This window comes from Babylonia areolata, chromosome 2, assembly GCF_041734735.1.
Source record: "Babylonia areolata isolate BAREFJ2019XMU chromosome 2, ASM4173473v1, whole genome shotgun sequence".
Lineage (NCBI taxonomy): Eukaryota > Metazoa > Mollusca > Gastropoda > Neogastropoda > Buccinidae > Babylonia > Babylonia areolata.
The window spans coordinates 13,825,695-13,844,468 of record NC_134877.1 but is presented as its reverse complement, the minus strand read 5'-3'; the positions used below and the strand labels follow the sequence as shown (position 1 = coordinate 13,844,468).

General features: G+C 41.1%; 1 protein-coding gene across 1 annotated transcript in view; it reads right to left on the bottom strand.

Moving 5' to 3' along the window:
- The window catches only part of LOC143298102 (chitin synthase chs-2-like), a 39,987-nt gene extending 34,336 nt beyond the window's left edge, over nucleotides 1–5,651 (bottom strand). The window contains exon 1 of the mRNA XM_076610797.1: nucleotides 5,554–5,651. The gene's annotated coding sequence lies outside the window, so the exon portion shown is untranslated. The remainder of the gene's footprint in view (nucleotides 1–5,553) is intronic.
- Nucleotides 5,652–18,774: the final 13,123 nt, after the last annotated feature.

Below are 18,774 nucleotides of genomic sequence, written 5' to 3'. Positions count from 1 at the left end.
TGGGTCATTCAGACACCGTCCACTGGACATCCGAGGGGTCTGTGTAGAGGAGAAGAGAGGACTGGCCGTACTGAGTGAGTTAAACCTTCCCCAGTCACCAAATATCCTGAAGACCGTCCAAAAAAACCACTTGCAAAACGAACAGTGCGCACCGCCCCACCCGCCCCATTCGACCCCTAGGCCAGCGCACAGGTAGTTAGTTGAACTGACTGAATAGTGCCAGCAGAAGAGATGTGGAAATATAGACATGCACGACCCCCAAGATGAACAGCCCCATTTGACGCCGAGACACACGGTTGTTAACAAACACTACACCAACCAACCAAACGCTGAAATTCACCATTTCACCAAACCCGCCCTTCTCCAAGGACTGATTCCTGTCTAGTGAAAAGGGATAAAAGCCAAATGGAGGTTTCGAAGCGCTAGAACTCCGCTCACTCCGATTTTCCAAAATGGAGGACACGAAGGACTAGAACACCGCTGACACTTAATTTTTTTTTTCCCCTGCACAAGAGCGATGAAAAGATTGTATATGACGACAGAAAATTCGACATAAATATGACATGACAGAGATCTTTTTCCACGCCTCAACACTTCGCCATTACGAGGAACGTGTACCATGATGCGTATATTATTATTATTATTATTATTATTATTATGAGCATTTACGCCTAGTCTTGAAAATAAGCCTTAGGCGTTTACAAGTATAACACACACGTAGATATCAAAAAAGAAAAATTGAACACAAGATACCAAATATTATCAATAATTATTCATCCCCTTCTCCCCCCCCCTCCACCCCCCCGCCCCCACTGTCCCCCCCACCCACACACACACACACACACACACAAGCACGCACATCCACAAGTCACAGGATACAATCATAAAAAGTACACAATCAAAAATACAACCATCAAATTCTGAAACTCTCAAACTCGATCACTCACTGATAGTCATTTTACTTCATACTGGAAAGGGATGAGCTGTTGAGAATCATTCAGGAGGGGGAAAGGTGGGTCTTCAGACTGTATTTGAAAGATTGCAGCGAAGATGAGTGACGGAAAGGCTGAGGAAGTTGATTATAAAGAATGGGGGCTTGGTATGAAAAACTGCGTTGGCCATACGTCTTGGTTCGAACAGGGGTATGGGTTGGGGGGTCCTAAGCAGGCGGGTATCAGAAGAAGAGTTGATGTGAGGATATGTAAAGATAAAGAAGTTCGGAAACATACTGTGGATCGTTAGCATCAATGGACTTGAAACAGAGAGAGACGACACTGTAAATGATTGTTTCTTGTACTGGGAGCCAGTGTACAGTATGAAGGAGAGGAGATACGTGATCAAATTTAGAGGTGTTGTTGATGATGATGGTGGAAGTGGTATCTTGTTCATGTTGACATTGATTTGTCCATACCGAACAATACATACGACAAACGGAAAGCACTCCCAACCAACCTCCAATCCCCAACCTACACCGTCAGCACGACAAAAGCGTCCGTCCAGTCCTGGCAACAGTTCCTATCTACAAACTACTGACACTCCTCCTCATAACTTAGACCAGTCAGCAGACGCTCACTTAAACAGTGGAAATGACACTGACTTATAGGGCCTGAATGATATGAAGAACACTGGTTGAGACACACGTGAAATATAGTGATGTCCCCCCCCTTTTTTTGTTGTTGCTTTTTTTCTTTTTTTGCTTTCTTCCTTTTCTATTTTTCTCCCTTTTTTTTCTTATTTTTCTTCTCATATTTGTGAGTCCTTCACACCCTCAGTTTTTTCCACTTTTTTTTTTTATTCATATGTCATAATTTTAACAGTGAGCCTTACACCCTTCTATTATTCCAATGTTCTTTTCTTTCTTTCTTTCTTCTTGATACCCCCCTCCTCCCCTTCCCCCGTCCACCCCCCCCGCCTTTTTCTCCTTTTTTTTCCACCTGTCCCCCTCATTCTTTCTCCCTAATTCTAACTTTTCCATTCATACACTATTCATAGTCTGCTTCTGAAGTAATGGACAACTTTTTTTTTTTGACATTCGTCTGGTTTATGTTGTTCCTGTTGTGTTTTTGTTGTTGTAGTTTTGTGTGTGTGTGTGTGTGTGTGTGTGTGTGTGTGTGTTTCATTGTTTGAATGTATGTCTCGGCAGAATGACCTAGGTGCTGGACCTCTGATCCAGTGTCCACCAGTGAGTGATCAGGGTCAGACGCCCCGTTTCGGCATGGGGTTCTGGTCTTGGGAAAGGCACTTTACTCCGATTTTTTCTCACTTCGTCCAGAAGTGAATCGACTTCTGAAAGGGGAAGATTAAAACGGCGGAAGGAGAGGATTTGAGCCTCGCCGTTCTATGTTGAGCCCTGGACACAGTGGATTTGACTTCATTGTACTGATGGCCGAAAAAGGCTATGTGACCTTTAACCTTTTTTTTCTCCCCTTTAAAAAAAAAAAAAATGCTTGTTCGGTCTCTGTGTGTGTGCCTGTCTTTCCGCTGCTGCTGGTGTCTCTGTTCTGTCCCGGAGACTTTGAGAAACTGGTTTGATACTGACCAAGAAGGATGTATTGTGCAGCTATGTACGATTTATTCTTATCGTTCCTTTACGGTTTCAGCAGCAGCAACAGCAATAAATGAATAAATAGATAAATAAATAAACAAATGAAATAAAAACATAATATGACGGACATGCAGTTACTAGTGAAATTGATACCTCTTCTGTTTTATCTTTAATCTTCGGGTTTACAACTTCCTACACACACAAAAGAACAAATCACCTACAACAACAACAGCAACAACAACAACAAAATATAGATTCTTTTTGTCTGCTTGTAGGTGATATGTTCTTTTTAGAGAGAGTCAAAACATTAACAACACAATTAGAACGCATCGCTAGCATGCTGATGACAAGATATTATGCCCAAAAGAAATGGAGTTTACGATTGGAATTACACAACAAAAATATGTTGTTGTTGTTGTTGTTTGGTTGTTGTTTTTTGTTCTTGGTTTGTTTGTTTTTGTTTTGTTTTGTTTTGTTTTTTTGTTGTTGTTTTTGTTGTTGTTTGTTTGGTCGTTTGTTTTTTTGTTTGTTTGTTTGTTGTTTTTACTATTACAGACCGATAGCATCTCTTATATCAAGGCTGAATGCTTTGGAGACAAATATTAATAAAAACTTTCATTGTGCCTGTGGTAAAAAGATCACACAAAAACATAACATATTTGAGTGCCATACGATAGTAAAAATTCTCCCGAACTCATATAAACCTAACATATTTTTCGAAACAAAACGTAGAAGAAAGAAAGTCTTGCCAGTTACTTTTAGTTGGAATTTCTAAATCCACAGTTCAGTTGGAATGTATCTTAGAGGAATGCATCTTTGAGTAACCTACAGATACTAACGCCCCTTTTTTCTTATTTTTCTTCTTTTTAATGGTTAGTTGATATCTTGACATTTAATTTTTTTTCTTGCACTGTTCTAATCAATCCTTTTTCTGTGAATTCCCCTTTTCAGAGAGAGAGAGACAGACAGACAGACAGAGAGAGAGAGATCAAACATAAGGTTAAAACATTAACAAAACAGCAAATTTGAAGGTATGTGGTTTTGGTTGTCACAGTTGATGTAAACCTGACGGAAAATCTAAGCGTCTGATTTATATTCACACAGTGACAAAGTGAAACTTGATCTAGACATATACAACCTTGTCTATCTTTCTTTATTTTCTTCTTTTTTTTTCTCTGTCAATTACAATTCAACCTTTGATTTTTTTATAAACAATTTCATTCTCTCTCTCTCTCTCTATATATATATAAATTTTTTTTTTTTTTTTTTTTTTTTCAGCGAAGAATACTGGATAATATACATGCTAAACAAAGTTCTGTTTTCTGTAAATGTTGTGCACGGTAATATCACCAAACGAAGATTTGTTTTACTTGAATGATACGCATGTTACAATATCACCAATCGAAGTTGCTTTTCGTAAATAAAGTGCATGTTCATATCGTCAAAACAAAGTCTGTTTACATGATTAATGTGCATGTTAATAGCACCAAACGAAGTTTAGTTGTACATCATTAACTTGCATGTGAGCAATTACCAAACGATGTTATTTTGCATAAAACAAAGTGCATGTTAATGACATCAGTCGAAGTTCTGTTTTACGTCAACAATGTGTATGTGAATACAAACAAACGAAGTTTTGTTTTCCATAATTTTTACCAATCGAAGTTTTGTCTTACATAAACAAATAGTGTGCATGTTAACATCAACAAACGACGTTCTGTTTCACAAAAATAGATAGCGATAGCATGGCTGTTAAAGTCAACATAGCTATCAAAAATAGATGAGATGGGCGCTAATGTCAGCACCGCGATAGCTAAGCGGTTATAGCATTGGACTTACAATCTGAGGGTCGTGAGTTTGATTCCCGACTGCGCCTGGCGGGTTAGGGATGTCGGGTATTTTTTTCCGATCTCAACATATGTGCACTCCTGCAAGTGCCAGATTCTCCTTCGTGTATTTTAACATGCACAACATCAAATACGCACGTTACAGATCACGAAAGCCATGTCACTGTTCGGTGGGTTATGGAAACACAATCATCATCAGCATACACCCCCTGAAGACGGGGTATGATTGCCGTAACGACGTGGTAAAACAGGCACATGTTAATTCATTGATTTATGTGTAGGGAAGACATCCGTTCTCTTTTTTCTATTTTTCTTTTTAAGCACATCTGGTGCTGCGAATTAGAATAAAAAGTGATTCATATCTTTTTTCTTTCTTTTTTTTTTTTTATTATTAGGGCAATTAAATAGCATATCATGACGACAGTAAGGATTATAATTGAAAGTGATGTTTACTTTTGTTTCAACCAAGCATTTAAAAAAATTTTTTATTCTGATTCCGTATCTTATGATGCAGGTTTTCTTGTTGTTTTGTTTTGTTTTTGCTTTTTACCTCACCGTCATCACAATAGCTTGTATCAAATCAAATTCACTCAGTTTATTTTTCATACTATATGCTGCTGTTGCAAATGTTTTATGAATCCACCGTGTTTCGATCTTCGATTTTGGATTATTCATTTTTAGAATTTGTCTGTTTTTGTTTGGACATCTGATATTTCCTCTGGCAAGGGAATGGTGATATGCTTGTAGGTATGTAAGGGCATATGCCCACGTGTATAATATATATATATATAAAGAGGGATAGATAGATTTTTTTCCTAACAATATTTCTACGGTTAGCTGGTTTGTTGTTTAGTTTGTTGTGAGGGGATCCTTTATTTATCTGTTTATTTTGTTCTTTTTTATTTTTTTATAATCTGCGGTAAAACTGAAAGGTCATCTTCACAGGATTCCCAGTCACCCCCATAAGAACGATCTCTCTCTCTCTCTCTCGCTCTCTCTGTCTCTCTGTCTGTCTGTCTGTCTGTCTCTCTGTTGTACATTATTACTTACCATCATGTTTTTTTGTTGTTGTTTTTGTCCGCAGAAGAAGTTAACAAACATAACAACGATACAAACGGCAACTAATCCCAGCTGACAGAGGTCTACAACTTGGGTGCTTACCTGCAGAACTGGAAGAGACGCCGGCAGCGCAGTGGTACACAAGTGAGTGAGGAACAGGTCCTGTTGCCTTCACTTCGGGTCGGTACCCAAGACTGAATGAAGAACCACGGTTTGCAGAAAGGGCGTTTACTCTGACTGATAACTCATCGCTTATCACGTAGGTTCGACAAACAGAAGAATGGGGCTGGTGAGGAAACGGAGGAGGAGGGGGAGGGGGCGGGGAAAGAAGGGAGGGAGGGAGGAAGGGAGGGGTGGAGTGCCAGCGTATCGAGGTGGAAGGCAGGGCAGGGTGGCATTGTACCCCGGGTATGATACGCATGCTCCCTTCCCATAAATCACCCGCCCCTGACCACACCAGCAAGACATGAACGTGGGCGTCTGTCGTCTGACCAATTGCTGGGGTGGGGTCTGGGGGGAAGTGGGGTAGGGTGGGGCGAGGGTGGGGGAATTGTTGGGGATGGGGGGAGGTGAAGTTGGAGGGCCTGGAGATGGAAGATGCAGGAGGAGAGAAGGAGGTAAGGGGGTGTAACTACAGGCTGTCTCAAAAGTCGCCACAGAGTGGACGGGAGGGGCTTTGGCAGGGTGACAGATTTTTTCACATAGGGTCTGAACCGTTTGTTTGTGTTTCTCCGTCTGTCTGTCTGTCTGTCTCCCCCCCTTCTGTCTTCCTTTCTGTCTCTGTCTCTCTCTCTACTAACACAGACACAGACACAGACACAGACACACACACACACACACACACACACACATATATATATATATATATATATACATATATACGCACACACACACACACACACATATATATATATATATATATATATATATATATATATATATATATATATATATATAATTATATATGTATGTGTGTATGTATATATGATTTATTCAGATTATGTATAACATGATGTGTTCTCTGCCACTATATGTCTCAGTATCTCTCTCTCTCTCTCTCTCTCTCTCTACACACACACACACACACACACACACACACACATATATATATATATATATATATATGTGTGTGTGTGTGTGTGTGTCTGTGTGTGTGTTTATGACTGAAATCTGTTCCGTGCTATTTGTCCCAGATGCCAACAAAGTTAGAGATCAGTTAATTTTTTCTTCCAAACTTTTATAAACAGCCAACTCTGTCGGTTGAGATTAGTGTTGCTGTTTTCAAACGTCAAACGCTCCATGGATATCTCTATTTAGAATAGATAAGGCCGTGCTGCATGACGGTAATGTGCTTTAACAACCCTTCGTATGTAATCTGAGTAAACATCGTTTTCTTCTGTTTGATTGTCGTTCTCGTCCCACTGTTCGCTGTGACATGGGCGGGTGGCCCAGTTCAGTAGTCTGTTTGTCTTGTCTTGTCTTGTCTTGTCGTGTCGTGTTGTTCATCTCTCTTCTTTTCTTTTTTTTCCTTTTACTAGAGCGCTGCGTGGAATTAACTCACTCAGTACGGCCAGTCCTCAGTCTCTTCTCCTCTACACAGACCCCTCGGATGTCCAGTGGGTGTCTGAATGACCCAACCTTTAGCTTCCGTCGTCAGAATTGTGGTATCTTTGTCAACATTCACCTCTTCAGTATAAGAGCCTTCCACTTGCAATATTTTGATGATGGTAATTAGTGTGAAACGCTGTTAGCGTCGTCTCTTTCGCCGTTCGTTATGGAGAGAGTTATAAAAAAAAATAATAATATTTTTTTTAAACCATAAAAAAGAAACATTCACATGTATGACCAGTAATGATGCTTATCAGTGTGGAGTGTGTGTGTGTGTGTGTGTGTGGGGGGGGGGATTAGCAATTATTGTTCCCTCCAAAGAAGTGCGCGGGAGTTTGAGATACAGAGAAATGTGTGATTGATGCTGATATGACAGCAGTGTGACATGAGGGGGTTGGGGGGGAGGTGGTGAGGAGGGGTGGGGCAGTTGTGGAAAACAGCTGTCGATGACTGTGGAGTGTGATGTTTGCTTTGGTGACAAGTCACTGTCATTGGCTGCAGGGCGGTCCCTCGCATTCGCTCACACTGCAAAGAGTTTTGTTTGTTTTTTCTCTCTGTCTCTTTTTCTTCCAAGGCGACACGTTCCCCGCTGTGTTGTTGAAGTGGTTGCTAGGGATGACGTGTTAAAATGACGCCCCCCCCTTCCCTACCCCCAGTGGGAAGGCTGGGTCTTTAAGTATAAATAGCATCCACGCATTGTGGAAATGTTCTCTTTTTTCCTGATTTTTTTTTTTTTTTTTTTAATTCACATTTTGATAAAACATCGAAATTTAACGTAAATAACGTACACGAGAAAGGAATGTCGAACAAAATAGCCGATTTGTTTTCTCACTCTTTTCAATTGCTCTCTTTGTTTCTACCTCTTTTCTTCCTTCACTGTTGTTTGGGTTGTTGTTTTTTTTCTGCCTTCTCAGGCCATGTCCTTTTTCTTTTTTTCCTGCAAGCCGTGATATCTTTATCATTGTTTCTTTTCCGTAGTGTGTAATGTACTGTCTGTGTTGTTTTGCTCTGGCGACTAAGTAGTGATATTGTAAACAATGGGATGGACACTAACCGTCGACTGGGCAGTTTACCAGCATGGCATTTCTGTTTGACGAATTCAAAATATCTTTTTTAAACGATTCACCCGTCGCAATTAACGACAGTCAACTGGATTCTGCGACGTACTGATCAAGATGAAGATCAAGAGAGCGTGCATGCATAGTGTGTTTCCTTGGGGGGGAATTCGTGATTCAAGTGCAAAATATTGTTCATTCAAGATTCTTGTGCTACGTTGCATCAGTCTCACCAATCCGGAGTTGTTGGGGTTTTTTCTGTTTGTTTTTTTTTAATCTTTATTGTTGTTGTTATTTTTATGTCGGTTTTTAAATGTTCCTTGAAGAATCAGTTGTTTTTCTCCGTTCTGAGTTACCGAGAAAGGAGGAAAAGACACGGTTCATCGGCCTCCATCAATCTGATAGGGGACTATTTGTAAGATTCGGCGTTAGTATTAGCAAATTCCCTTCCAGTTCCATACATCACGCAGTCTCTTGTTCCTTAATCCCTCACCTCCCCGTTTCCCTTCCCTATATGCCAACCCGCGACGAAGAAAGAATAGCTGGCCAAAAGCGAAGTGTGGTATGTAGTCGTGAAATAACCCTCCCACCGGTTACGATATTTATATTCGTCAGAATCACACACTACTCGGATATAAAGGAACGGGGAAGGCGGAGAGAGAGAAAAAAAACAGACAGGCACATCATTACCGTGTACAGCCTACCTGTCACTCCCACGTTGAAGGCGTGTTGACATAACGCAGGTATTTCAACTAAGCCACGAAGACAGATGACCTAGATCTGTGTACAGTCTGTTTTGTTTCCCCCACTCTCTCTGTCCAATCCCGCAGTTAACTCTTTCCATACGAACGGCGAAAGAGACGACGTTAACAGCGTTTCACCCCAATTACCATCATCAAAATATTGCAAGCGGAAGGCTCTTATACTGAAGACGTGAATGTTGACAAAGAATACCACAATTCTGACGACGGAAGCTAAAGGTTGGGTCATTCAGACGCCCACTGGACATCCGAGGGGTCTGTGTAGAGGAGAAGAGAGGACTGGCCGTACTGAGTGAGTTAATCAGTTTGAAGAAGACTGGATCACAGTCGGGGTGACTGCTTGTCTGAGGCTTTGTTCGGTTATCTGAAGACTTAGTTCGGTTTGAACTTGGCCCATTTTTATTTTAGAATTTATTTTCATATTATTTCTGTCATTTACCTTCTGTGTGTCCCTCGTGTAATAATAATAAAATTATTTACTATTTATTTTGTTTATTCATTTTATGTTAATATTTTATACAAACCTATCATAGGCTCTCAAGGGCTTAACAGTTCGTGTGAAGGTCAGGCATTTGCTCCTTTTCGGTTTTTGTTTTGTTGTTGTTTGTTGTTGTTGTGTTCTAATCAAGCAGATGTAATGTATCATACATGGATCAGTCCGTGCGCTTTCACACCTTGAAACTAAAAACTTAAACTGTGTCCAGTGGGACCCCACACTGACATGGCTCCATGCCTTGGTCAGTGCAGTCACTAAGGCAGAGGTCACATCCCACTGCCTGCTAAGTGACACGGGGTCAGTCACAGAGAGGTTCTCTGTGACAGCACGAACGAATCTCCGCCACACACACCGACCCCCATTCCAGTGCTCCACCATCACCACCCCCACCCTCCCTCACTCCCACACCCAATTACCGTTGGCTGTTGTAATGTTGAGACAATCCTCAGTGGACGGGCGTGGCTGACTGTGTGATAAGCCCTTGTGTTTCATGATTGAAGTGCGATTGACTGTGAGAGTAGTAGGTATATTATATTGTTGTGTGTGTGAGGGCAATAACACTTCTCCTGCCTCTTCAAACGTGATTCGTAGCTAACTGTCCATAGCTGGAGACAGCAGATTTCGTGGATAAACACCCAGTGCAGGTTTTTGTGGACAGACAGTAGATTTTGTGGATGGACAGACAATTCCGGTTTTGTTGGCAGACAGATAGTTCAGGCTTTGTGGATGGACAGACAGTTCGGGCTTTGTGGATAGACTAGATAGTTCAGGCTTTGTGGATGGACAGACAGTTCGGGCTTTGTGGATAGACTAGATAGTTCAGGCTTTGTGGATGGACAGACAGTTCGGGCTTTGTGGATAGACTAGATAGTTCAGGCTTTGTGGGTAGACAAGACAGTTCAGGCTTTGTGGATAGACAGACAGTTCAGGCTTTGTGGATAGACAGACAGTTCAAGCTTTGTGGATAGACAGACAGTTCAGGCTTTATAGGTGGATAGACAGTTCAGGTTTTGTGGACAGACAATTCAGGTTTTGGGAGAGACAGTTCAGTCTTTGTGGACGGACAGTTCAGGTTTTGTGGATGGACAGACAGTACAATCAATCAATCAATCAATCACAAACACTTTATTGATCCGCATGGAAATCAACTTCTGCAATCACAGGCTTGTTATAAATACAAAAGATAAAACGTTCACGCTTTGTGGACAGACAGTTCAGGCTTTGTGGACAGACTGTTCAGGCTTTGTGGACAGACAGTTCAGTTCACGCTTTGTGGACAAACAATTCAGGCTTTGTGGGAGGACAGACAGTTCACGCTTTGTGGGAGGATAGACAGTTCAGGCTTTGTGGACAGACAGTTCAGTTCACGCTTTGTGGACAAACAGTTCAGGCTTTGTGGGAGGACAGACAGTTCACGCTTTGTGGGAGGATAGACAGTTCAGGCTTTGTGGACAGACAGTTCAGGATTTGTGGACAAACAGTTCAGGCTTTGTGGACAGACAGTTCAGTTCAGGCTTTGTGGACAGGCAGTTCAGTTCAGGCTTTGTGGACAGACAGACAGGCAGGCCGCCGTTTCCGAGAGCGCCACAAAACATTCTCAACAGCAGTGACGTGTACACAAACAGACGGCATAATTTTCAGTCCAATATCATCATCTTCGATGAAAAGACTTTTCACAAATAAACGAACGAAAGACGGCATAATTATGATCTAGATGCGTAAATCAGACCTGGGCAAAACAGCCAGCCATGGCCAGATAGCACACTGGATTTTGTATGCTTTCTCTCTATTTTTCTATGGCTCCTTAGTGTTCTTGTTCTTCTTTCTCCATTCCCCCTTAACGTTTCAGCTTTGTCTCTTGTGGGCTGCCACTACTAGTAACTGATGATGATGATGATACTACAAATAATGCAGACTTCAGTCATACCTCCCAGATTGGGAGCTCGTGCGTTTACAATCAAATATACATATGATATACAATTACAATGTAATATACATGTTTCAAGTACATATAGTATGCATTCAAGTACGAAATGTCATGGACTAACGAGCGTAAGCAAACACACACACACACACACACACACACACACACACACACACACACACACACACACACACACACATTCCTATACAACAATCAGTTTCAAAATGTTGCAGACTGCTCGAGTCTTCAATATGGAGCAGATGTCAAACTAGAGCAGTTGACAGGATTTTCGCACCCAGAGGAAAAGGGGAAATTACACACCAAAAAATTGATGGACTTTCCATCATACTGTTATAGACTGGTAATCTCTCTGGTGTCTCATATAAGACTGAATGCTTTCAAGACAAAGTTAAGCAAAAACGTTTATTGTGTTTGTGGTAAACAGATCACACGAAATCATATTTTGTTTCAGTGTCAAAGGATTGTCAGGTTCCTCCCAAATACATCTAAGGCTACAAACTGTTAAGAACAAAACATAAAAGAAATAATGTCCAATCAATGACTGTCATTTGAAATTGCTGAATCCCTGTTACCAAGTCCAATAGTTCAATTTCTGTCATGCGACCTACCAGTACTTAATTTTACTTTTGTTGTTGTTCATGTTGATAACTGCTGTTTCACAGATGTTTATAAACTGCAGATTCTCTTGCTATAGCTTATCCTTTCTCTTTATATCCCCCTTAAAACTCCATCTCTCTCTCTCTCTCTCTCTCTCTCACACACACACACACACACACACACACACACACACACACACAGAGAGAGAGAGCAGCAGCAGCAGCAGCAGCAAAAGTTCAAGAAGCACAGTGTTCGGTGAAATGGGTGGCAGAACGGAAGAGGTAGGAAAGGCCTGTGTCTGGAGAGAGAGTCTTCATTTTAAATGGAACTAGAGAATTGACATGACGGACTAGGATTAGTTCCATACTACGGGACGTGTTCACTTAGGTGGTTGACACGTCACCAGGCAGGTGAGTTACACTGACGTGTCGCTTGTTCCGGGTTCACTGCTTACCGGACCTTACTGTACTCGGTTGCGACATGAGGTTTGTCTGGCGTACGTTGAGAATTTTCCTTGCCTTAATTGCAATTAACACCAGAGACTTGGGGAAAACTCAACGCCAAGCAAACTTACCGCTGCAAAGAACGCTTGTGAAACCCCGCCCATGCTGCTTGGAATATAGTCAGGAAACCCTCACCCGGGTGACGGCCCATGAGGAAAGTGACAGCGTCAGACTGAAGAACTAAATCTGTTTTCCATTGGGGACTTATCAGAGCGCAGTGTACGTTGTATTTCCCCACGCTCACCCACTCTGTGCTGTAGTCTGGCCGAGGCGCTGTTGTTACCGGTGTGTACTGATGATAGAAGGCGCGGTGGCAGAGTCGGTTAGGAGTTGGACCTCTGATCAAGTGTTCACTAGAGATCAGGGTTCGAGGCTCCGTTTCGGCATGGTGTTTGTGTCCTTGGGAAAGGCAATTTACACCCGCAATTTTCCTCACTCCGCTTCAGTATAAATGGGTTCCAGACTTTGGTTGGGGAAGGTTAAAACGGCGGAAAGAGAAGTTTGGGCCGCGCCTTGCTAAACCAAGCCCGAGACAGACTGGATATGAATTCACTGTCTGGACGGCCATCGATTAAAGGCTATGGAATCTTTAAACTTTTCTGTTGGTGTGGGTGGGTGGGTGGGTGGGGGGTATGGGTAGGTGCCCGGTGGGGAGGGGGAAAGTGGGGGGGGGGGGGGGCGGGGGGGGGTTGGAGCGATGACTGATTATGTTGGTATTTGAGTTGGTGAGTTTAGGTGTTACGGGAAATTATTGTCAACAGATTTCAGTCCGATTGACATGTTGTTTTTCATCAGTTCGGCCAAAGTTATCGTAATGCATGTTTTAAGGAATTATTATGTCATGCTCTAAGACTGATTGCATTGTATAATTCATGTTTAATGTTATGTGCACTCGAGCCAAAAGACACATTTGTCTCACTTTACATAAAAACAAATGTGTATCCTTATTGTGCTTATCGCTTATCTTATCGTATACATGTACGTTTTCTTTCTTTCTTTCTCTGTGTGTGAAATTACCACTGATCTTGTAGAGAGTGTGACGGCGGCCGTAGTCTGACGCCACATTTGACCATGTCTGTGCGTGTGTTGACCAACCAAACTGGATATTTCTACGGAAGTGTGCTGAATGCACGCTGCACACGGCCAGATCACTATTAATCGTCTCGTTTGAAAGACTAACGCCCAGACCATGACTCAATAAGTAAGGTTTAGAGGAGGGATGGGGAAAGCATGGTTTACATTGGTTCAGCCGATGATGGCACAGCAACACTGCTTTCGTGGGCATTAAAAATGAACGTGTGAAAAAGAAAAAGAAAAAAAGAAATGTACATTATATTTGATCTTATAAGCGATCTACAAAGACACCATGCGTGTTTAGATTGAATTCCCAAGGTTGCTTACTATTATTTTAGAAATGCATATATGTTTACTATTATTTTAGAAATGGATATATGTTTTGAGCTTCGGTTTTTTAAGTGTTTCATCTGCTAGCAAAGTCCCCCTTCAGTCCCCCCCCCCCCCCCCGACCACCCCCCCCCCCTCCCACCGCGCCCACCTCGCTGTCTATGCGATGCATCACCCACGAGCTAAACATTGCACTCGTCCACTGTTTGCTGTGGGACACACACACACACACACACACACACACACACACACACACACACAATGTATGGTGTGGGACAGGTCAGCATAGAACAGAACCCATGTTATCACAACCAAGCCAGTGATCTGAGAGGAAGGAAACTGACCATGAAGAAAGTGGCAGTAGTCCTTTGGAACAAAAGCAAAACTGACAAAAACAAAAAGAGGAAGGAAGGAAGGAAACAAACAACAGATCAACTGTCCAGAAAATAAAAGACGCGTGGATAAACCACGTTGGCAGGCAGTAGACTGACTGACTGACGGATCGTATATGAGGTAAAAGGCCAAGTCTGGTGAGAAGACTGTTCCCCCGACACCAGTGTGAAGTGAATCAAGATGCATCATGGCACAGGGAGGCAAAAAGTTGGAATGAACGCACCATACATATATATCGTACAAGATTAATTAAGATTTGTATTATGTATAATTAAACCTATATTACTTTGATATGAATTGGGCTTAGTAGTACCAGTGGAAGCAATGTGTGAACAGATAGTATACTGTCATTACTACAATTTCATTGTAATTCGTGTGTTATAATATCACACAGATCAATGTTTGAATTGATATTTGCTGTTCCGCCGATGTGATGCTTGATGTGGAATGGTTGATGTTCGGAACGCTGTATTGTTGTGCCTTCCTAATGTGAAATATTTATTTGGAATGCAAACCTTTGTCTGAATAAAAATGTTTGGAAAAAAAAAAAGTTGGAATAAACAAGCTGACTTCAGACAATTCAGTCCCCCCCCCCCCCCCCCCCCCTCTCTCTCTCTCTCTTCTTCTTCTTCTTCTCTCTCTCAATAAAGAACCTGACCAGACAAATCAGTCCTTCTCTCTCTCTCTCTCTCTCTCTCTCTCACACACACACACACACACACACACACACAACATAGCGAAAGGGATGGGTGTGGTTGTGGCGGTGTCCAAAGAAAATATTTCTGCTGTCAACTTGAAGTGTTGGGAATTGGGGGTGGGGGACACCTGTGTGGGTGTGAACACAGGGGAATGGAGAGACGGGTGGCCGCCGGGGTGGATTCAGTGTTCTGTTATGAAGTCGTACATCACTGTCAGATGCCCGGCACACTGTCAACGCATCCATCGCTGAAAGGAAAAAATAATAATGGAGCTGACCAGACAACAGGTATTCAAATATCATATTGACTCATATCTAACACACAATGTCGATCTTGCAAAGTATCCATTCACAGCCTCGAAGTGATAATAATAATAATTACAGTGGTGCCTGTCGTGAAGCATAATACCGAGACAAGAAGACAGCAATTAAGTCAGCTTCAGCAATAATGGCAACGCTGTGTTTGACAGTTAATTGGAGCGTGGACAGTGACAGCCAACACAAAATCTCAGTATAACGATACTATTTTATATCTATGGTGATGGTGTATATGTACTGTGACAAAGCATAACGTCGATATGTTTCCTATTTTATCAACAACAATTCACTGCGAACAAAGTAAAGGTGAAAGGTGGAGGAGATTGGTAGGAATGAGTCACTGTATCATTAACAACCATGACGTCACGCATCCTTCCTTCTTCTCCTTTTTTTAATTTTTGGACTCATTTGTGTAAACAAAGTGAGTCTATGTTTTAACCCGGTGTTCGGTTGTCTGTGTGTGTGTGTGTGTGTGTGTGTGTTCGTGGTAAACTTTAACATTGCCATTTTCTCTGCAAATACTTTGTCAGTTGACACCAAATTTGGCATAAAAATAGGAAAAATTCAGTTCTTTCCAGTCATCTTGTTTAAAGCAATTTTGCACCTCTGGGATGGGCACAAAAAAATTTAAAAAATAAAAAAAGGAGCCAAATTATATGCAAACTGAATTTATTGGGTTTTTTTGTTGTTGTTTTTTATTCTCTAAACTTGGCACTTTGATCTGATATTCTGACACAACAAGAGCAGTCATGTTTATCATTTTTTGTTCAAACAGGAACTTCTTTTCCTAAGCATGGAAGTTATATTTATTTTGCATGTCTTTGGTGCTGATAGTAAAAAAGGGAAATTAATCTGTAATTAATGCTAGGGGGCTTAATTTGCTTTAAACTGATCTTTCTCATCTTAAACATTACACTGATTTTGAAATTATACTCAATACATAAAATGCTTGTGTGTTTTACTCTCAGTGTACAGGGCTTTCACTATGTTCATTCGCCCATGTGGTCTTTTTCGGAAAATACTAAAATCAATACGACGAGTGGACAGTTTATAGATGTCATGGGCAAAAATCAATTGCGTACACATATTTATTCATATTCAAAGCGCGTGCTCATATTCTTCGCGAACGCGAACGACGCCATTTTGTTTCAAGTTGTTGACCTGCCCGTTCAATCCTATATTCAATCGACAACACACGATAACATGTGATGGAAAGTTGGAGAAGAAAGATTTGTGAACGCCTCATCACTTACTGGATTATGCCCCAAACTGCCATAAAAATACCCACAGAATCAGTCGGAATTCACAGTTTAAAATAATAAACCATGAGAGTAAATACCCTTGATTTGATGAAACGTAAAAATTTCCAGTCTTGACTTTTCTCAAAATGAAGTCCTTTTCACTTCATACGACGTTTAGAAGTACTTGTACTTGGCTCTACATGTTATTAGTTTAACAAAATACTCAATTTTGATATCAACTTTAAAACTATAAATGACTGAGCTAGTCAACGACCTGACCAACAATGTAAAGGAGTTAATTTGAAGGGGAATAAAAAGCCAAAAATGGCTAAGTTGTATAAAACAACGCCCCAAATCCTGATCCTGATCCTGATAAAACTAGAATGAACATAAAAGAGAAATTGAATCGACCGTGTCAACCCGGTGTAACTAAACTTGTACGTCTATCTAGATCCAGAGAAAACGGCTAAATGTTGCAGTGTGATTGCGATAACCACGTCTCCTTTACCACGGACTTAAAAAGAATTTTTAATTGCCCTTCCAGATTTTTTGAATGGCCAAGATACACCAGAATAATATGATTTAAACTGTTCTCACTGCGAATACCGCAATCGATTTATCGCCCTTTAAAAAAAAAAATGTTTAAATATTATATTGTTTAACGTCAATTAAAGAGCCACGATAGTGTAATGGGTAAGACAGTTTCTTCTCACCCGAACACGCGGGGGTTTGAATCTGCCGTTAGGTCTTCTTTTTTCTTTTTCTTTTTTCTTTTAACCCGAAGCTTTATAATAACAAATACAGAACACATTTTAACGATTTGATTTTTTTTTTTTTTTAAGTGTATCACAAGTGAGTCTTGAAGGCCTTGCCTCTCTTGCTTAAATTTTTGTTTTTATCTTATTTGTGTGGGGTTTGTGTGTGTGTGTGTGTGTGCGTGTGTGTGTTCGTTGTTCGTTCTTTAGTTTAACGTCTTTTCACTGTAAGTGATATTAGACGAGGGAAGTAAAAAAAAATCGAGTGGGAGGAGGGGGGTGGGGGAATTACTGTGTACGCATACGAGTAAGTGAAAGTGTGTGTGTGTGTGAAAATTATTGATTTAAGTTTTGTTTAAAAAATAAACAAAAAATCATAACAATATAACATATTTCTAATGAAAAACTAACAACTATAACAGCGAACCAACTGGACTATCTAACAAGGAGTTGAAAAAGTCATACATTAGCAATGGAATGCTGAAGATCGTCAACACTGAAGATGATTTCAGTTCAGGGATTTGAGACTTTAACATATCGCAAGTTGGTATATGATCGGCTGTTATATGTGTGTGTGTGTGTTAACGTAGTCTACGATTAACATGGTTACACTTACATACGCGTGCACACACACACAGCGACACAGCACTTCTTCACCTAAAAATGCCTGGGTTGACCTCACCGCTCATGCTGTGCACACATGTTGATCTCCCTTGTAATCCTTTCTGGATCCCCGAGCATAAAGTGCTATTTTCTATATCATATTTATCATGCACTTTTCCTCTGTTTCATTTCGTCGTTTTCTTTCTCTTACTTTTCCACATTTCACGGGCCGCTTGGTTTAAAGTCCTTGAGTTTTGATCTTTTTAGGTGTTTTATTTTTATCTATTAATTTTTTTTTTTTTCAAAGACTGGAATACCACTGAATTGTATTTTTTGTCTATAGACTGTGAACTGTGTGGGCAGTTTACTGCCACAGAACATCTCTCTCCGCTTCCCTCTGTATGGAACAGCTTCCATCTTCATTAAACAAATTCCCTCTCCATAAATATCTTCTCTCTCCATGAAATAGGCCTACCTTACCCCTCTCTCCATACAAAACCTTCCCTTGCATCGAAAACCTTATTTCTCCATATGACACCTTTCCTCTTTATGGAACACTTACATCCTCCATCGCCAGAGTACACAATATCTCTCCACACAACAATTTCCCTCTCCACTATAACACCTTATCTCTCTGTTCAACACCTCCCCTGTCCAAACTGAGAACATCTTCTGTCGCCAAAGAACGCATACAAAAATTTTCCTCTTCGTGGCCCACTTTGAATAACTTCACTCTCTCTATCGAATACATCCCAATTACGCACTTATGAATAAAATGGACCGATTTAATGGCCACGTAGTTGAGGTCAAGCGACCGCCATGTCACCTCTCCCGTGCCGCTGACAGTGTAGCAAACGTGTGTGTGTGTGTGTTCTTCCTGCCGCGGACGCGCAGAAGTGAAGTCAACAAAACCCGGGCTGTCCATCACATAACAGTCCAACAAAATT